The 19,934-nt window shown below is 52.5% G+C and overlaps 6 non-coding genes and 2 pseudogenes across 6 annotated transcripts; all 8 read right to left on the bottom strand.

Moving 5' to 3' along the window:
- Positions 1–4,073: 4,073 nt before the first annotated feature.
- Positions 4,074–4,207, bottom strand: LOC139698375 (U2 spliceosomal RNA; annotated as a pseudogene).
- Positions 4,208–5,718: 1,511 nt separating this feature from the next.
- On the bottom strand, positions 5,719–5,911 carry LOC139698356 (U2 spliceosomal RNA). Its single transcript, XR_011702896.1, has one exon. It is a non-coding gene; the product is annotated as a U2 spliceosomal RNA (small nuclear RNA).
- A 1,511-nt stretch (positions 5,912–7,422) lies between these two features.
- Positions 7,423–7,615, bottom strand: LOC139698378 (U2 spliceosomal RNA). The gene has a single exon (XR_011702911.1). It is a non-coding gene; the product is annotated as a U2 spliceosomal RNA (small nuclear RNA).
- Positions 7,616–9,126: 1,511 nt separating this feature from the next.
- Positions 9,127–9,319, bottom strand: LOC139698377 (U2 spliceosomal RNA). Its single transcript, XR_011702910.1, has one exon. It is a non-coding gene; the product is annotated as a U2 spliceosomal RNA (small nuclear RNA).
- A 1,511-nt stretch (positions 9,320–10,830) lies between these two features.
- LOC139698376 (U2 spliceosomal RNA) lies at positions 10,831–11,023 on the bottom strand. Its single transcript, XR_011702909.1, has one exon. It is a non-coding gene; the product is annotated as a U2 spliceosomal RNA (small nuclear RNA).
- Positions 11,024–12,534: 1,511 nt separating this feature from the next.
- On the bottom strand, positions 12,535–12,728 carry LOC139698366 (U2 spliceosomal RNA). Its single transcript, XR_011702905.1, has one exon. It is a non-coding gene; the product is annotated as a U2 spliceosomal RNA (small nuclear RNA).
- Positions 12,729–17,980: 5,252 nt separating this feature from the next.
- Positions 17,981–18,114, bottom strand: LOC139698372 (U2 spliceosomal RNA; annotated as a pseudogene).
- Positions 18,115–19,625: 1,511 nt separating this feature from the next.
- Positions 19,626–19,818, bottom strand: LOC139698368 (U2 spliceosomal RNA). The gene has a single exon (XR_011702907.1). It is a non-coding gene; the product is annotated as a U2 spliceosomal RNA (small nuclear RNA).
- Between the last annotated feature and the right edge of the window lie 116 nt (positions 19,819–19,934).

Here is a 19,934-nt window from a genome sequence, read left to right as displayed (position 1 = left end):
TCAGCCCCGTCATTCATGTCCCGGAACGAAATCTGCATCTCCCTTAGCTCGTCCGACCATCTCCAGCTCAAGCCTATGCGCGCGGCGATACGGCGTGACGCGGAGCGAACCTGCGTGAAGAGGGAACTGAAGTCGCCGCTTTCCCTTCCAAAGTCATCCCGCAGACTACCGCTAAGGTACTCTGCGAGATCACCGGTGGTTGGCGGTCTCCTCAGCTTCCTCCGCACTACCTCCTTCAGGCGACCCCAGGCGAGCACTCTCACGTTGGGGTCACGGGAATGGAGGAGTCGATATCCCTGCACGATGGTCAATATGTCAGTCAAGTCGGAAAGAGGGAGAAGACCTGCGCCGCCGTGTTGATGGCCAATGAAGACCATCTCAGGCGATGCCCTTTTGGGCAAATGGAGCCAGCCCTTTGCGCAGGCCTTCAGCCTCTTGTCGATGTCGGTCAAGTTTTTCTTTTTAACATTACCAGCCCGCAAGATGAATTCCAGCCTGGGCAGAAGGAAGATGTTGGTCGCGGCGATCTTCTGCCACGGGGCGAGGAGTGACTCGTCGATCTTCTTGACGTCCTCGCCCAAGCGCACCAGGTCCTCCTCGGGGGTCTGGTCCACGTGGAACCCGAACGGGACCCCGAGGTACCGGTACGCTTCGCCGTCCTTCAGGCTGGAAATGGCCGCCCCCTGGATGGTGAGTTGGGACGGCTGCACGGGCTGGTTTGCTGCAAAGTTGAGGTCCAGCGTTGCGCACTTGCTTGGCTTGAACTGTAGACCTGCAGCGGTCGCCTCTTCTCCCGCGATGTTCAGCAGGCGCTGCAGGTGCTCCTGGTCCCGGGCCACCAGCACCAAGTCGTCCGCGTAGGCCAGGATGGCGATGTTTTGCCCCTGGACGACGACTCCGGACTTGCCTGCCTCACCAGCGACCGCCCGTATCACCGGCTCCATTCCCAAGTTGAAAATGGTCGGTGATAACGGGCACCCCTGCTTGACACCGGCGCAGATGTCGATGACGCCGGTGTCGCCGCTGGTCGTCTTCACGACCGTGGAGCCCTTCTGCAACTCCTCCACGGTCCTCCTCATCTCCTCAGGCAAGTCCATCCTCCTCAGGGTGTTCTGGAGGTGTTGGTGCGGGATGGACCCGAACGCGTTCCGTAGGTCAAGCCAAGCCAGTGCGATTCGGGAACGTCTGCGTCTCATTTCGTCAACAGCTGCCTGAAGGGTGAAATTGTGCTCGTGGCACCCCTCGAACTCCCGGAAGCCCTTTTGAGCCGGGTGCATCTTCTTCCCGCTGACCGCCCAAGATAGTATGCGGTCAGCAAGCACCCCGGCGTACAGCTTGGCGATGGTGTTGCCAAGCGCTATGGGCCTCCAGTTGCCGATGTCCTGGCGGTCCCCCCCTTTGTGCAGGAGGACAGTCCGAGAGGTCTTCCACGCGGCCGGTGTCCTGGCCTCCTTCAGGCATCTGTTGAAGATAAAAGAGAGAATTCGTCCATGTCTATCGACCGCCCTCAGGTCGCCGTAGGTGAGGCCATCGGGGCCCGGGGCGGTGTTCTTGGTTCTAGACATGCGTCTCGTCACTTCCTCAGGAGTGATCCTTTCGAGGAGCAGTTTCTTCTCGGTCTCCGTCGTGCGACGGTAGACCGAGTCGTCACCCTCGTCCTCCAAGCCCCCCATCCCGACATTCCCGTAGACTTGGCGGAAATGCTTTTCCACCTCCTCCGCGGGAATGTCGCAATAGGGTGACTTATCGGACAGGATGCTCTCCACTGCCCTCCTGGGATGACTCCTGAAGAGTTTCTGTATGTCCGACGCCTTTTTCGCGTCGTAGTCAGCTACTTGTCTGCGTCTTGGTGGTTGTCTGTGCACGACGTTTCGTGGCCGAGGAGCTTCCCCTCCGTCCGCAGGTTTCGCCTCCCTCTTCCTCTCCGCCTGGGTGGTGGCCACCAGATCCTGCACCACGACCTCGAACTCCTCCCATGACTGGCCGGTGGTGCTGGCCAGTCGGTCGAGCCACAGCTTCTCCTTCTGCTGTATCGGTGGCTCGACCTGTCGTGGTGCTCCTTCTGCTGCGTCTGGAGCTGGCGGCGGCGATGTTGCTGCGTCCACAGGCGGCGGTGACCCGGTGTCGTTAAGGTCACCGACTTCAGGAGGCTGCCCCGGCGCCAGGTCTTCGGCCGGAGCGTCAGCTGCTGCGTCTGGATCGGAGGGTTGCGCCTCGGTCACGTTGGGCGGCGTCGTGCATCTAACTGTCTCCTCGATTGCCTCCTGAAGGGGGGCAATCAAGGGGGGAGGTCTCTTGTGGGTCACCATGTGGTTCGCCAACCCGCGACGGGTAGCGCATGCGAAGTCGCATGTCCCGCACCGATGCGAGAGTGCAACACGCCCGTCCGCCGCCTTACGTATCCCCCCTTTGAGGCAGGGATGAGTGGACGGCTTGCGGCCGATAGTCCCACCGCAGACGGAGCAGGCGTTCACCGACGTGAGTCGGTGGCCGTGCTGCTCCATCAGGTGTCGGACGAGACTTCTCCGCATCGCCGTCCACTCCGTAGCGCGGAAGGACATGCTGCATCCCACCTCGGTGCAGGTTAACGTATCCGCCACGGGAAAGTAAACCACAAGTTGATTGTCGATTCTCCTGGCCGACACCGCGGTGCCGGTCAGGAGAAGCGCCGGGACCCTGTCAGTCGTTTGGGGGGCGGGGGCAGTCGGGGGAATCGGGGGGGGAGAATCCAGCGCCGGACGTCTGGACGAAGAAGAATCCGGAGGCGTCGTGAAGTCGTCGAGGGAGAGAGGGGAAGAAGAACGGGACTTGGGGGGAGAATAGGTGACGTCCGAGAGCGGGGAGAAGGTCTCAAGGGAAGGCTTTCGGACGCCGGATGGAGAAGAAGAAGAAGAAGAAACGGGGGAGCCATAGTGTATGATTTTCCGCGGGCGACGCGTCCTATGCGCCGAAGCGCTTTCGGACGCGCCGTCCGGTGGTGTATGGGGAGGGGAGGAGTCGGGCTCTGACGCCTCGACTTTCCTCCTCCGCGGAGTGCGAGAGGAGGAGGGGGGGGCGGAGGAACTAGCACGCGATGGTGCTTTTCTAACGGCCCCCGCCCCCCCGTTTTTACGGGGAGGACGTGGGGGCATGGGAGGGCGTTAAGTCATGGCACAAACGGGGCCTGGCGGACGATATTCCACGGCCTGAAGGACCGTGGAACGTTGTTTTGAAAATTGTCCTTTTAAGGACACAAAAAAATTCAAAAGATATAAATGCTGAAGGCCAAGGGGGGCGACGGAGGGCTTTTCCGCGGTCTGAGGGACTGCGGAACGAAAATTTTCAAAAATACAAATTTAAATTAAGCGCGTGGCGTCCACCTGAATGAAGTCCAGGCGGCCGCCGAGGGATGGCGCTGAAGGCGCTCAACCCGCTTCTCGGCCCGTATGGGTGGGATCGGGAGGAAATTTGAATTTACCGGGGTTTTGAAATGACGGTTTTGTGGAAGATGAAGTCTTCCACAAATACCGGACGGGGGGGAGGGGGTCAATCGAACCGATCGGGCGTGAAGCGCGCCGAACGGTCGCTTGACCGGCGTCGCGGCCGAAAAGGAAACCGCGCGCCGTTCAAATCACCCGCTCTGCGCCGATCCGTACGGGATCGACGGAGGGTGCTCCCGGGGGCCCTGAGGGGGTCCGGGGGCCTCGGTGCTCAAGCTACCGGTCCGGAGGGGACCTGGCAGTGCACCGGGGGCCGGGGAACGTCCGGTGCTCAGCCTACCGGTCCTGAAGGGACCCGGCGGTGCACCGGGGGCGGGGGCCTGCGCCGGGCCTTAGGGGCCCGGCGTCGAGCCCGGGGAGGTTATCACCCCAAGTGGGCGTGGGGAACGGTCCGTGAGCGACCGGGGAGCCCTGAGGGGGCGGTGGGTCCCACGGTCCGCCTTGAAGAGGCAATGGACCGTGGGGCCATCGGGGGTCGAAAGAGGGGCTACTGGGCAGAGCAGGCGCCTAGTGTCCTGTTGCCCCTTCCCTCTGGGAGTGTCCCGGGGGGCTTACCGTTGGTCGGGGCCCGTCCGGGATTCCTCAGAGAGGCTAGAAAGGTCCAAAAGCGGTAGATCTGTTCATTTAAAAATTTGAATTTGGCGGGCGGAAAAGAAGAAAGTTAAGGGGATTAAGCTGATAAGAACAGATACTACACTTTGATCTTAGCCATAAGGCCGAGAAGCGATAAGGGAGCCCTTTTCTGCAATATTTACATGTGTAGGGACGACCCCGGAGCACTTGGGGCGGAGGGCGCAGGATTGGCGTAGGCGCCGCGGGGTGGCATTGGTCGGGGAGAATTCGCGTAGGGTCCTGCGGGGGTGTTTCCGAAGGCTTCCTTGTTTTCCTGCAGCAAGAAAAGTTTTGGGGGGGCGCGGGGGGCAGGACGGCCGGAGCAATTGCGTCCCCGGAGTCCGGAGGCGAGACAGTAAATTGCAACGCGGAGTCCTTCGCTAGGTCGTGCCATCTCTGTGAGCGACACACGAGACGTATTGCAAGCTCTCTCCCCGCTTCCCGGGAAAGGTCGGGCGCAATTTTCAAACATTCCGAAAATGGAGGGGGGCATCCAGGGCGGTAATAAAGGGCCCTTTTCGCCAGTATTCAGTGGTCGACAGTTTTTCGAAAAACGGGCTTCCTCTTCACTTCACTTCCTGTGTGGTAGAGATTTAAAATCGTGTGCTGTTCACTTACTTTGCATTAATCGTCATTAGTAAAAATACGCTTTCCTTATAAATAAATAAATACATAAATTAGGGTTTCTTCAAATATAAACAAATTAGGGTTTTCTTCAAATCGGAGAATAGGAATCGAAAAGGCTGTAAAAAAGTGGCGCTTTCAATTACACAAGATGGAAAACCAGATTTCTCCATTGTTTATATTTTCCATTTTCTCGAAAAAATCGCGGAAATGGGCATCGATTTCCGCGAAATTCGCAAAAAATTTCTGAAAATTTTTTTGCAAACATTTTTCCAATTTTTCCCGAGTGCTCGCGATCGGTCGTTTCCTCCGATGTATTGAGTTTCTTTTCCGTTCAATTTTTTTTCATCAAACACACACTCCTTTTACAAGAATTATCTTCGCATAAATTCTGTGGAAAGATTGGTGTTCAAAAACTAAGGTAAAAGAGTGGAACTCGCCTATTTCCGCGAGTCGATTCGCGTCGGGTCGTCTTGAATGACGCTCCTTGCCGGGAGCGCGCGCGCGCCATCTCTTCGGGGGGGAGGTAAACAGCTGGAAGGAAGGGGCGTCACACGCCAAAGTTTGAAACGTGATCCGGCGCCTCTCTTCAACAGTTGTCGTCGTCTCCAATGATGGAATACTGAGGAGACAAGACGTTGTTGTTGTTGACGTTGCATTGAAAGCAGAAAAAATAATTGCATTATTTTCACAAAATTGTATTTATTGTTACACTTACACTTTAAAGTGACGACGACTCTCTTCAGATGGGATTTTTTTTCTTCCCAAGTTTCTCTCCTTTTAATAATTCATTCCTTTTAATACTTCGTTGTGCTGCTTCAATTTGGATTACATTACTTTTGCTCCGCTCGCATGGAATAAAATCGCTTCTCTCCGCGAAAATGCAATTTCGCGAATATTTTTCCAGCCGGATCGCCTGAAATTTGCAAGTGCGAAAATAAATAATTTTCGCGGATCAATTTAAGCTTCAATCTGTTCTCATCAGCTTTTAAGTGGACCTTTTTAATGATGGGCCGATCCCGACGGTACTGCAATGCCGGGCCAACCCGCGGCAGGGATGGAGTAAACTCCGGGTACCCCGCCAATGTCCAAAAATCAGATTAATATTCTGGTCCCGCAATGCGGGACGTATCAGATATTAAGCTGATAAGAACAGATACTACACTTTGATCTTAGCCATAAGGCCGAGAAGCGATAAGGGAGCCCTTTTCTGCAATATTTACATGTGTAGGGACGACCCCGGAGCACTTGGGGCGGAGGGCGCAGGATTGGCGTAGGCGCCGCGGGGTGGCATTGGTCGGGGAGAATTCGCGTAGGGTCCTGCGGGGGTGTTTCCGAAGGCTTCCTTGTTTTCCTGCAGCAAGAAAAGTTTTGGGGGGGCGCGGGGGGCAGGACGGCCGGAGCAATTGCGTCCCCGGAGTCCGGAGGCGAGACAGTAAATTGCAACGCGGAGTCCTTCGCTAGGTCGTGCCATCTCTGTGAGCGACACACGAGACGTATTGCAAGCTCTCTCCCCGCTTCCCGGGAAAGGTCGGGCGCAATTTTCAAACATTCCGAAAATGGAGGGGGGCATCCAGGGCGGTAATAAAGGGCCCTTTTCGCCAGTATTCAGTGGTCGACAGTTTTTCGAAAAACGGGCTTCCTCTTCACTTCACTTCCTGTGTGGTAGAGATTTAAAATCGTGTGCTGTTCACTTACTTTGCATTAATCGTCATTAGTAAAAATACGCTTTCCTTATAAATAAATAAATACATAAATTAGGGTTTCTTCAAATATAAACAAATTAGGGTTTTCTTCAAATCGGAGAATAGGAATCGAAAAGGCTGTAAAAAAGTGGCGCTTTCAATTACACAAGATGGAAAACCAGATTTCTCCATTGTTTATATTTTCCATTTTCTCGAAAAAATCGCGGAAATGGGCATCGATTTCCGCGAAATTCGCAAAAAATTTCTGAAAATTTTTTTGCAAACATTTTTCCAATTTTTCCCGAGTGCTCGCGATCGGTCGTTTCCTCCGATGTATTGAGTTTCTTTTCCGTTCAATTTTTTTTCATCAAACACACACTCCTTTTACAAGAATTATCTTCGCATAAATTCTGTGGAAAGATTGGTGTTCAAAAACTAAGGTAAAAGAGTGGAACTCGCCTATTTCCGCGAGTCGATTCGCGTCGGGTCGTCTTGAATGACGCTCCTTGCCGGGAGCGCGCGCGCGCCATCTCTTCGGGGGGGAGGTAAACAGCTGGAAGGAAGGGGCGTCACACGCCAAAGTTTGAAACGTGATCCGGCGCCTCTCTTCAACAGTTGTCGTCGTCTCCAATGATGGAATACTGAGGAGACAAGACGTTGTTGTTGTTGACGTTGCATTGAAAGCAGAAAAAATAATTGCATTATTTTCACAAAATTGTATTTATTGTTACACTTACACTTTAAAGTGACGACGACTCTCTTCAGATGGGATTTTTTTTCTTCCCAAGTTTCTCTCCTTTTAATAATTCATTCCTTTTAATACTTCGTTGTGCTGCTTCAATTTGGATTACATTACTTTTGCTCCGCTCGCATGGAATAAAATCGCTTCTCTCCGCGAAAATGCAATTTCGCGAATATTTTTCCAGCCGGATCGCCTGAAATTTGCAAGTGCGAAAATAAATAATTTTCGCGGATCAATTTAAGCTTCAATCTGTTCTCATCAGCTTTTAAGTGGACCTTTTTAATGATGGGCCGATCCCGACGGTACTGCAATGCCGGGCCAACCCGCGGCAGGGATGGAGTAAACTCCGGGTACCCCGCCAATGTCCAAAAATCAGATTAATATTCTGGTCCCGCAATGCGGGACGTATCAGATATTAAGCTGATAAGAACAGATACTACACTTTGATCTTAGCCATAAGGCCGAGAAGCGATAAGGGAGCCCTTTTCTGCAATATTTACATGTGTAGGGACGACCCCGGAGCACTTGGGGCGGAGGGCGCAGGATTGGCGTAGGCGCCGCGGGGTGGCATTGGTCGGGGAGAATTCGCGTAGGGTCCTGCGGGGGTGTTTCCGAAGGCTTCCTTGTTTTCCTGCAGCAAGAAAAGTTTTGGGGGGGCGCGGGGGGCAGGACGGCCGGAGCAATTGCGTCCCCGGAGTCCGGAGGCGAGACAGTAAATTGCAACGCGGAGTCCTTCGCTAGGTCGTGCCATCTCTGTGAGCGACACACGAGACGTATTGCAAGCTCTCTCCCCGCTTCCCGGGAAAGGTCGGGCGCAATTTTCAAACATTCCGAAAATGGAGGGGGGCATCCAGGGCGGTAATAAAGGGCCCTTTTCGCCAGTATTCAGTGGTCGACAGTTTTTCGAAAAACGGGCTTCCTCTTCACTTCACTTCCTGTGTGGTAGAGATTTAAAATCGTGTGCTGTTCACTTACTTTGCATTAATCGTCATTAGTAAAAATACGCTTTCCTTATAAATAAATAAATACATAAATTAGGGTTTCTTCAAATATAAACAAATTAGGGTTTTCTTCAAATCGGAGAATAGGAATCGAAAAGGCTGTAAAAAAGTGGCGCTTTCAATTACACAAGATGGAAAACCAGATTTCTCCATTGTTTATATTTTCCATTTTCTCGAAAAAATCGCGGAAATGGGCATCGATTTCCGCGAAATTCGCAAAAAATTTCTGAAAATTTTTTTGCAAACATTTTTCCAATTTTTCCCGAGTGCTCGCGATCGGTCGTTTCCTCCGATGTATTGAGTTTCTTTTCCGTTCAATTTTTTTTCATCAAACACACACTCCTTTTACAAGAATTATCTTCGCATAAATTCTGTGGAAAGATTGGTGTTCAAAAACTAAGGTAAAAGAGTGGAACTCGCCTATTTCCGCGAGTCGATTCGCGTCGGGTCGTCTTGAATGACGCTCCTTGCCGGGAGCGCGCGCGCGCCATCTCTTCGGGGGGGAGGTAAACAGCTGGAAGGAAGGGGCGTCACACGCCAAAGTTTGAAACGTGATCCGGCGCCTCTCTTCAACAGTTGTCGTCGTCTCCAATGATGGAATACTGAGGAGACAAGACGTTGTTGTTGTTGACGTTGCATTGAAAGCAGAAAAAATAATTGCATTATTTTCACAAAATTGTATTTATTGTTACACTTACACTTTAAAGTGACGACGACTCTCTTCAGATGGGATTTTTTTTCTTCCCAAGTTTCTCTCCTTTTAATAATTCATTCCTTTTAATACTTCGTTGTGCTGCTTCAATTTGGATTACATTACTTTTGCTCCGCTCGCATGGAATAAAATCGCTTCTCTCCGCGAAAATGCAATTTCGCGAATATTTTTCCAGCCGGATCGCCTGAAATTTGCAAGTGCGAAAATAAATAATTTTCGCGGATCAATTTAAGCTTCAATCTGTTCTCATCAGCTTTTAAGTGGACCTTTTTAATGATGGGCCGATCCCGACGGTACTGCAATGCCGGGCCAACCCGCGGCAGGGATGGAGTAAACTCCGGGTACCCCGCCAATGTCCAAAAATCAGATTAATATTCTGGTCCCGCAATGCGGGACGTATCAGATATTAAGCTGATAAGAACAGATACTACACTTTGATCTTAGCCATAAGGCCGAGAAGCGATAAGGGAGCCCTTTTCTGCAATATTTACATGTGTAGGGACGACCCCGGAGCACTTGGGGCGGAGGGCGCAGGATTGGCGTAGGCGCCGCGGGGTGGCATTGGTCGGGGAGAATTCGCGTAGGGTCCTGCGGGGGTGTTTCCGAAGGCTTCCTTGTTTTCCTGCAGCAAGAAAAGTTTTGGGGGGGCGCGGGGGGCAGGACGGCCGGAGCAATTGCGTCCCCGGAGTCCGGAGGCGAGACAGTAAATTGCAACGCGGAGTCCTTCGCTAGGTCGTGCCATCTCTGTGAGCGACACACGAGACGTATTGCAAGCTCTCTCCCCGCTTCCCGGGAAAGGTCGGGCGCAATTTTCAAACATTCCGAAAATGGAGGGGGGCATCCAGGGCGGTAATAAAGGGCCCTTTTCGCCAGTATTCAGTGGTCGACAGTTTTTCGAAAAACGGGCTTCCTCTTCACTTCACTTCCTGTGTGGTAGAGATTTAAAATCGTGTGCTGTTCACTTACTTTGCATTAATCGTCATTAGTAAAAATACGCTTTCCTTATAAATAAATAAATACATAAATTAGGGTTTCTTCAAATATAAACAAATTAGGGTTTTCTTCAAATCGGAGAATAGGAATCGAAAAGGCTGTAAAAAAGTGGCGCTTTCAATTACACAAGATGGAAAACCAGATTTCTCCATTGTTTATATTTTCCATTTTCTCGAAAAAATCGCGGAAATGGGCATCGATTTCCGCGAAATTCGCAAAAAATTTCTGAAAATTTTTTTGCAAACATTTTTCCAATTTTTCCCGAGTGCTCGCGATCGGTCGTTTCCTCCGATGTATTGAGTTTCTTTTCCGTTCAATTTTTTTTCATCAAACACACACTCCTTTTACAAGAATTATCTTCGCATAAATTCTGTGGAAAGATTGGTGTTCAAAAACTAAGGTAAAAGAGTGGAACTCGCCTATTTCCGCGAGTCGATTCGCGTCGGGTCGTCTTGAATGACGCTCCTTGCCGGGAGCGCGCGCGCGCCATCTCTTCGGGGGGGAGGTAAACAGCTGGAAGGAAGGGGCGTCACACGCCAAAGTTTGAAACGTGATCCGGCGCCTCTCTTCAACAGTTGTCGTCGTCTCCAATGATGGAATACTGAGGAGACAAGACGTTGTTGTTGTTGACGTTGCATTGAAAGCAGAAAAAATAATTGCATTATTTTCACAAAATTGTATTTATTGTTACACTTACACTTTAAAGTGACGACGACTCTCTTCAGATGGGATTTTTTTTCTTCCCAAGTTTCTCTCCTTTTAATAATTCATTCCTTTTAATACTTCGTTGTGCTGCTTCAATTTGGATTACATTACTTTTGCTCCGCTCGCATGGAATAAAATCGCTTCTCTCCGCGAAAATGCAATTTCGCGAATATTTTTCCAGCCGGATCGCCTGAAATTTGCAAGTGCGAAAATAAATAATTTTCGCGGATCAATTTAAGCTTCAATCTGTTCTCATCAGCTTTTAAGTGGACCTTTTTAATGATGGGCCGATCCCGACGGTACTGCAATGCCGGGCCAACCCGCGGCAGGGATGGAGTAAACTCCGGGTACCCCGCCAATGTCCAAAAATCAGATTAATATTCTGGTCCCGCAATGCGGGACGTATCAGATATTAAGCTGATAAGAACAGATACTACACTTTGATCTTAGCCATAAGGCCGAGAAGCGATAAGGGAGCCCTTTTCTGCAATATTTACATGTGTAGGGACGACCCCGGAGCACTTGGGGCGGAGGGCGCAGGATTGGCGTAGGCGCCGCGGGGTGGCATTGGTCGGGGAGAATTCGCGTAGGGTCCTGCGGGGGTGTTTCCGAAGGCTTCCTTGTTTTCCTGCAGCAAGAAAAGTTTTGGGGGGGCGCGGGGGGCAGGACGGCCGGAGCAATTGCGTCCCCGGAGTCCGGAGGCGAGACAGTAAATTGCAACGCGGAGTCCTTCGCTAGGTCGTGCCATCTCTGTGAGCGACACACGAGACGTATTGCAAGCTCTCTCCCCGCTTCCCGGGAAAGGTCGGGCGCAATTTTCAAACATTCCGAAAATGGAGGGGGGCATCCAGGGCGGTAATAAAGGGCCCTTTTCGCCAGTATTCAGTGGTCGACAGTTTTTCGAAAAACGGGCTTCCTCTTCACTTCACTTCCTGTGTGGTAGAGATTTAAAATCGTGTGCTGTTCACTTACTTTGCATTAATCGTCATTAGTAAAAATACGCTTTCCTTATAAATAAATAAATACATAAATTAGGGTTTCTTCAAATATAAACAAATTAGGGTTTTCTTCAAATCGGAGAATAGGAATCGAAAAGGCTGTAAAAAAGTGGCGCTTTCAATTACACAAGATGGAAAACCAGATTTCTCCATTGTTTATATTTTCCATTTTCTCGAAAAAATCGCGGAAATGGGCATCGATTTCCGCGAAATTCGCAAAAAATTTCTGAAAATTTTTTTGCAAACATTTTTCCAATTTTTCCCGAGTGCTCGCGATCGGTCGTTTCCTCCGATGTATTGAGTTTCTTTTCCGTTCAATTTTTTTTCATCAAACACACACTCCTTTTACAAGAATTATCTTCGCATAAATTCTGTGGAAAGATTGGTGTTCAAAAACTAAGGTAAAAGAGTGGAACTCGCCTATTTCCGCGAGTCGATTCGCGTCGGGTCGTCTTGAATGACGCTCCTTGCCGGGAGCGCGCGCGCGCCATCTCTTCGGGGGGGAGGTAAACAGCTGGAAGGAAGGGGCGTCACACGCCAAAGTTTGAAACGTGATCCGGCGCCTCTCTTCAACAGTTGTCGTCGTCTCCAATGATGGAATACTGAGGAGACAAGACGTTGTTGTTGTTGACGTTGCATTGAAAGCAGAAAAAATAATTGCATTATTTTCACAAAATTGTATTTATTGTTACACTTACACTTTAAAGTGACGACGACTCTCTTCAGATGGGATTTTTTTTCTTCCCAAGTTTCTCTCCTTTTAATAATTCATTCCTTTTAATACTTCGTTGTGCTGCTTCAATTTGGATTACATTACTTTTGCTCCGCTCGCATGGAATAAAATCGCTTCTCTCCGCGAAAATGCAATTTCGCGAATATTTTTCCAGCCGGATCGCCTGAAATTTGCAAGTGCGAAAATAAATAATTTTCGCGGATCAATTTAAGCTTCAATCTGTTCTCATCAGCTTTTAAGTGGACCTTTTTAATGATGGGCCGATCCCGACGGTACTGCAATGCCGGGCCAACCCGCGGCAGGGATGGAGTAAACTCCGGGTACCCCGCCAATGTCCAAAAATCAGATTAATATTCTGGTCCCGCAATGCGGGACGTATCAGATATTAAGCTGATAAGAACAGATTTAAAATGTTTATTTGAAAATTCTTTCATACAGAGTTTTAAGCAACTTATAATTAATATATAATTTATACATGACCGGCTCCCTCCAAATGAGGGAGCCGGGGAACAAGTCTTTTTGCCCCTTTATTTTGGGGAAATATTATAATAATATAGGCTTCTCGCACGAGTGTTTTTTTTTATAAAATGTTTTATATGTTTAAGTCTCTCACGGGGAGGGTTTACACTTTTGGGGGGGGCCGTTTATACACCACGGCGTGGCCATTCATACACTATGGCTCATAGAGTAAATAAAAGAGAAAGGGGACAGAGAAAGGTTTTACAATGAAGAAGTATGGAAAGAGGGAGGAAATGATTTTACACGACTTCACTTTTGTCCTTTCCTTTTCAGCCTCCGGAGCCGTCTTCATACTGTCTATGTCCCGTGATGTGTTCGACGTAGCAGTCCCGGGTCCAGCGGATGACGTCGCTGACCATCAGTCGCCGCATGGTGGTGCAGAATCGTCGAGGTAGGCCCAGGGACTTCAGGACGGGGTCGTTCTGCGAGTCCCACGTCCCCAGGCTTCCCACGACGATGGCGGCGACCGATGACCGGTATCCCTGCTGGCGGATGGTCTCTGCCAGGGCGGCGTACTTCTCCTCCTTCGCGGTCCTGGCTGCCAGCAGAGCTCCCTCGTTGTTCTCGAACGGTACTGCTACGTCGATCAATGTCACAGTCTTGTCGGCCTGGTTAGTTATAACCAGGTCTGGTCTAAGAGTCGAGTCAGTGCCAGGTACTTGTTTGTTGACTCTGATTTCATCGTCACCTTTTCCCCGGCGTCCAATCAGAGCCCTGTGTAGTCGGTCTTGGACAGCATTATGTCTATGCTGCCACGTCCTTGAGTGCATCGTGCAGTGATTAACGACGTGGGGCAGGGTCTCCTCCGCGTAGCCACATCGCCGACACCGCTTGTCCCCGTTGGTTTCCCAACGGCGACAGGCATTGAGCGGGAGCAGATCGAGCCGAGCCCTAAAGATGAACCTCCAATCACAAAACCTGGTGTATCTCCCTCCTGCCAGGAAGTGATTGGAGGCTTCAGATTTCGCCGAGGCACGAATGACTTTCCCTTGATCGGGCTTGGCGCTTACCTTGTTCAGGTAGTAGCGCCGCACCGCGATCTTCAGGGCACCCGTCAGTTGCCTTACGGCCTTCGGAGGAACCCTGATGAAGGGGGGGCGGTCTTCAGCCCCGTCATTCATGTCCCGGAACGAAATCTGCATCTCCCTTAGCTCGTCCGACCATCTCCAGCTCAAGCCTATGCGCGCGGCGATACGGCGTGACGCGGAGCGAACCTGCGTGAAGAGGGAACTGAAGTCGCCGCTTTCCCTTCCAAAGTCATCCCGCAGACTACCACTAAGGTACTCTGCGAGATCACCGGTGGTTGGCGGTCTCCTCAGCTTCCTCCGCACTACCTCCTTCAGGCGACCCCAGGCGAGCACTCTCACGTTGGGGTCACGGGAATGGAGGAGTCGATATCCCTGCACGATGGTCAATATGTCAGTCAAGTCGGAAAGAGGGAGAAGACCTGCGCCGCCGTGTTGATGGCCAATGAAGACCATCTCAGGCGATGCCCTTTTGGGCAAATGGAGCCAGCCCTTTGCGCAGGCCTTCAGCCTCTTGTCGATGTCGGTCAAGTTTTTCTTTTTAACATTACCAGCCCGCAAGATGAATTCCAGCCTGGGCAGAAGGAAGATGTTGGTCGCGGCGATCTTCTGCCACGGGGCGAGGAGTGACTCGTCGATCTTCTTGACGTCCTCGCCCAAGCGCACCAGGTCCTCCTCGGGGGTCTGGTCCACGTGGAACCCGAACGGGACCCCGAGGTACCGGTACGCTTCGCCGTCCTTCAGGCTGGAAATGGCCGCCCCCTGGATGGTGAGTTGGGACGGCTGCACGGGCTGGTTTGCTGCAAAGTTGAGGTCCAGCGTTGCGCACTTGCTTGGCTTGAACTGTAGACCTGCAGCGGTCGCCTCTTCTCCCGCGATGTTCAGCAGGCGCTGCAGGTGCTCCTGGTCCCGGGCCACCAGCACCAAGTCGTCCGCGTAGGCCAGGATGGCGATGTTTTGCCCCTGGACGACGACTCCGGACTTGCCTGCCTCACCAGCGACCGCCCGTATCACCGGCTCCATTCCCAAGTTGAAAATGGTCGGTGATAACGGGCACCCCTGCTTGACACCGGCGCAGATGTCGATGACGCCGGTGTCGCCGCTGGTCGTCTTCACGACCGTGGAGCCCTTCTGCAACTCCTCCACGGTCCTCCTCATCTCCTCAGGCAAGTCCATCCTCCTCAGGGTGTTCTGGAGGTGTTGGTGCGGGATGGACCCGAACGCGTTCCGTAGGTCAAGCCAAGCCAGTGCGATTCGGGAACGTCTGCGTCTCATTTCGTCAACAGCTGCCTGAAGGGTGAAATTGTGCTCGTGGCACCCCTCGAACTCCCGGAAGCCCTTTTGAGCCGGGTGCATCTTCTTCCCGCTGACCGCCCAAGATAGTATGCGGTCAGCAAGCACCCCGGCGTACAGCTTGGCGATGGTGTTGCCAAGCGCTATGGGCCTCCAGTTGCCGATGTCCTGGCGGTCCCCCCCTTTGTGCAGGAGGACAGTCCGAGAGGTCTTCCACGCGGCCGGTGTCCTGGCCTCCTTCAGGCATCTGTTGAAGATAAAAGAGAGAATTCGTCCATGTCTATCGACCGCCCTCAGGTCGCCGTAGGTGAGGCCATCGGGGCCCGGGGCGGTGTTCTTGGTTCTAGACATGCGTCTCGTCACTTCCTCAGGAGTGATCCTTTCGAGGAGCAGTTTCTTCTCGGTCTCCGTCGTGCGACGGTAGACCGAGTCGTCACCCTCGTCCTCCAAGCCCCCCATCCCGACATTCCCGTAGACTTGGCGGAAATGCTTTTCCACCTCCTCCGCGGGAATGTCGCAATAGGGTGACTTATCGGACAGGATGCTCTCCACTGCCCTCCTGGGATGACTCCTGAAGAGTTTCTGTATGTCCGACGCCTTTTTCGCGTCGTAGTCAGCTACTTGTCTGCGTCTTGGTGGTTGTCTGTGCACGACGTTTCGTGGCCGAGGAGCTTCCCCTCCGTCCGCAGGTTTCGCCTCCCTCTTCCTCTCCGCCTGGGTGGTGGCCACCAGATCCTGCACCACGACCTCGAACTCCTCCCATGACTGGCCGGATGTGCTGGCCAGTCGGTCGAGCCACAGCTTCTCCTTCTGCTGTATCGGTGGCTCGACCTGTCGTGGTGCTCCTTCTGCTGCGTCTGGAGCTGGCGGCGGCGATGTTGCTGCGTCCACAGGCGGCGGTGACCCGGTGTCGTTAAGGTCACCGACTTCAGGAGGCTGCCCCGGCGCCAGGTCTTCGGCCGGAGCGTCTGCTGCTGCGTCTGGATCGGAGGGTTGCGCCTCGGTCACGTTGGGCGGCGTCGTGCATCTAACTGTCTCCTCGATTGCCTCCTGAAGGGGGGCAATCAAGGGGGGAGGTCTCTTGTGGGTCACCATGTGGTTCGCAAGCCCGCGACGGGTAGCGCATGCGAAATCGCATGCCCCGCACCGATGCGAGAGTGCAACACGTCCGTCCGCAGCCTTACGTATCCCCCCTTTGAGGCAGGGATGAGTGGACGGCTTGCGGCCGATAGTCCCACCGCAGATGGAGCAGGCGTTCACCGACGTGAGTCGGTGGCCGTGCTGCTCCATCAGGTGCCGGACGAGACTTCTCCGCATCGCCGTCCACTCCGTAGCGCGGAAGGACATGCTGCATCCCACCTCGGTGCAGGTTAACGTGTCCGCCACGGGAAAGTAAACCACAAGTTGATTGTCGATTCTCCTGGCCGACACCGCGGTGCCGGTCAGGAGAAGCGCCGGGACCCTGTCAGTCGTTTGGGGGGCGGGGGCAGTCGGGGGAATCGGGGGGGGAGAATCCAGCGCCGGACGTCTGGACGAAGAAGAATCCGGAGGCGTCGTGAAGTCGTCGAGGGAGAGAGGGGAAGAAGAACGGGACTTGGGGGGAGAATAGGTGACGTCCGAGAGCGGGGAGAAGGTCTCAAGGGAAGGCTTTCGGACGCCGGATGGAGAAGAAGAAGAAGAAGAAACGGGGGAGCCATAGTGTATGATTTTCCGCGGGCGACGCGTCCTACGCGCCGAAGCGCTTTCGGACGCGCCGTCCGGTGGTGTATGGGGAGGGGAGGAGTCGGGCTCTGACGCCTCGACTTTCCTCCTCCGCGGAGTGCGAGAGGAGGAGGGGGGGGCGGAGGAACTAGCACGCGATGGTGCTTTTCTAACGGCCCCCGCCCCCCCGTTTTTACGGGGAGGACGTGGGGGCATGGGAGGGCGTTAAGTCATGGCACAAACGGGGCCTGGCGGACGATATTCCACGGCCTGAAGGACCGTGGTACGTTGTTTTGAAAATTGTCCTTTTAAGGACACAAAAAAATTCAAAAGATATAAATGCTGAAGGCCAAGGGGGGCGACGGAGGGCTTTTCCGCGGTCTGAGGGACTGCGGAACGAAAATTTTCAAAAATACAAATTTAAATTAAGCGCGTGGCGTCCACCTGAATGAAGTCCAGGCGGCCGCCGAGGGATGGCGCTGAAGGCGCTCAACCCGCTTCTCGGCCCGTATGGGTGGGATCGGGAGGAAATTTGAATTTACCGGGGTTTTGAAATGACGGTTTTGTGGAAGATGAAGTCTTCCACAAATACCGGACGGGGGGGAGGGGGTCAATCGAACCGATCGGGCGTGAAGCGCGCCGAACGGTCGCTTGACCGGCGTCGCGGCCGAAAAGGAAACCGCGCGCCGTTCAAATCACCCGCTCTGCGCCGATCCGTACGGGATCGACGGAGGGTGCTCCCGGGGGCCCTGAGGGGGTCCGGGGGCCTCGGTGCTCAAGCTACCGGTCCGGAGGGGACCTGGCAGTGCACCGGGGGCCGGGGAACGTCCGGTGCTCAGCCTACCGGTCCTGAAGGGACCCGGCGGTGCACCGGGGGCGGGGGCCTGCGCCGGGCCTTAGGGGCCCGGCGTCGAGCCCGGGGAGGTTATCACCCCAAGTGGGCGTGGGGAACGGTCCGTGAGCGACCGGGGAGCCCTGAGGGGGCGGTGGGTCCCACGGTCCGCCTTGAAGAGGCAATGGACCGTGGGGCCATCGGGGGTCGAAAGAGGGGCTACTGGGCAGAGCAGGCGCCTAGTGTCCTGTTGCCCCTTCCCTCTGGGAGTGTCCCGGGGGGCTTACCGTTGGTCGGGGCCCGTCCGGGATTCCTCAGAGAGGCTAGAAAGGTCCAAAAGCGGTAGATCTGTTCATTTAAAAATTTGAATTTGGCGGGCGAAAAAGAAGAAAGTTAAGGGGATTAAGCTGATAAGAACAGATACTACACTTTGATCTTAGCCATAAGGCCGAGAAGCGATAAGGGAGCCCTTTTCTGCAATATTTACATGTGTAGGGACGACCCCGGAGCACTTGGGGCGGAGGGCGCAGGATTGGCGTAGGCGCCGCGGGGTGGCATTGGTCGGGGAGAATTCGCGTAGGGTCCTGCGGGGGTGTTTCCGAAGGCTTCCTTGTTTTCCTGCAGCAAGAAAAGTTTTGGGGGGGCGCGGGGGGCAGGACGGCCGGAGCAATTGCGTCCCCGGAGTCCGGAGGCGAGACAGTAAATTGCAACGCGGAGTCCTTCGCTAGGTCGTGCCATCTCTGTGAGCGACACACGAGACGTATTGCAAGCTCTCTCCCCGCTTCCCGGGAAAGGTCGGGCGCAATTTTCAAACATTCCGAAAATGGAGGGGGGCATCCAGGGCGGTAATAAAGGGCCCTTTTCGCCAGTATTCAGTGGTCGACAGTTTTTCGAAAAACGGGCTTCCTCTTCACTTCACTTCCTGTGTGGTAGAGATTTAAAATCGTGTGCTGTTCACTTACTTTGCATTAATCGTCATTAGTAAAAATACGCTTTCCTTATAAATAAATAAATACATAAATTAGGGTTTCTTCAAATATAAACAAATTAGGGTTTTCTTCAAATCGGAGAATAGGAATCGAAAAGGCTGTAAAAAAGTGGCGCTTTCAATTACACAAGATGGAAAACCAGATTTCTCCATTGTTTATATTTTCCATTTTCTCGAAAAAATCGCGGAAATGGGCATCGATTTCCGCGAAATTCGCAAAAAATTTCTGAAAATTTTTTTGCAAACATTTTTCCAATTTTTCCCGAGTGCTCGCGATCGGTCGTTTCCTCCGATGTATTGAGTTTCTTTTCCGTTCAATTTTTTTTCATCAAACACACACTCCTTTTACAAGAATTATCTTCGCATAAATTCTGTGGAAAGATTGGTGTTCAAAAACTAAGGTAAAAGAGTGGAACTCGCCTATTTCCGCGAGTCGATTCGCGTCGGGTCGTCTTGAATGACGCTCCTTGCCGGGAGCGCGCGCGCGCCATCTCTTCGGGGGGGAGGTAAACAGCTGGAAGGAAGGGGCGTCACACGCCAAAGTTTGAAACGTGATCCGGCGCCTCTCTTCAACAGTTGTCGTCGTCTCCAATGATGGAATACTGAGGAGACAAGACGTTGTTGTTGTTGACGTTGCATTGAAAGCAGAAAAAATAATTGCATTATTTTCACAAAATTGTATTTATTGTTACACTTACACTTTAAAGTGACGACGACTCTCTTCAGATGGGATTTTTTTTCTTCCCAAGTTTCTCTCCTTTTAATAATTCATTCCTTTTAATACTTCGTTGTGCTGCTTCAATTTGGATTACATTACTTTTGCTCCGCTCGCATGGAATAAAATCGCTTCTCTCCGCGAAAATGCAATTTCGCGAATATTTTTCCAGCCGGATCGCCTGAAATTTGCAAGTGCGAAAATAAATAATTTTCGCGGATCAATTTAAGCTTCAATCTGTTCTCATCAGCTTTTAAGTGGACCTTTTTAATGATGGGCCGATCCCGACGGTACTGCAATGCCGGGCCAACCCGCGGCAGGGATGGAGTAAACTCCGGGTACCCCGCCAATGTCCAAAAATCAGATTAATATTCTGGTCCCGCAATGCGGGACGTATCAGATATTAAGCTGATAAGAACAGATACTACACTTTGATCTTAGCCATAAGGCCGAGAAGCGATAAGGGAGCCCTTTTCTGCAATATTTACATGTGTAGGGACGACCCCGGAGCACTTGGGGCGGAGGGCGCAGGATTGGCGTAGGCGCCGCGGGGTGGCATTGGTCGGGGAGAATTCGC

This window comes from Hetaerina americana, unplaced genomic scaffold (assembly GCF_022747635.1).
Source record: "Hetaerina americana unplaced genomic scaffold, ioHetAmer1.1.p SCAF_833, whole genome shotgun sequence".
In the NCBI taxonomy this organism is placed as follows: Eukaryota; Metazoa; Arthropoda; class Insecta; order Odonata; family Calopterygidae; genus Hetaerina; species Hetaerina americana.
This window is presented reverse-complemented; position numbering and strand designations above follow the sequence as displayed.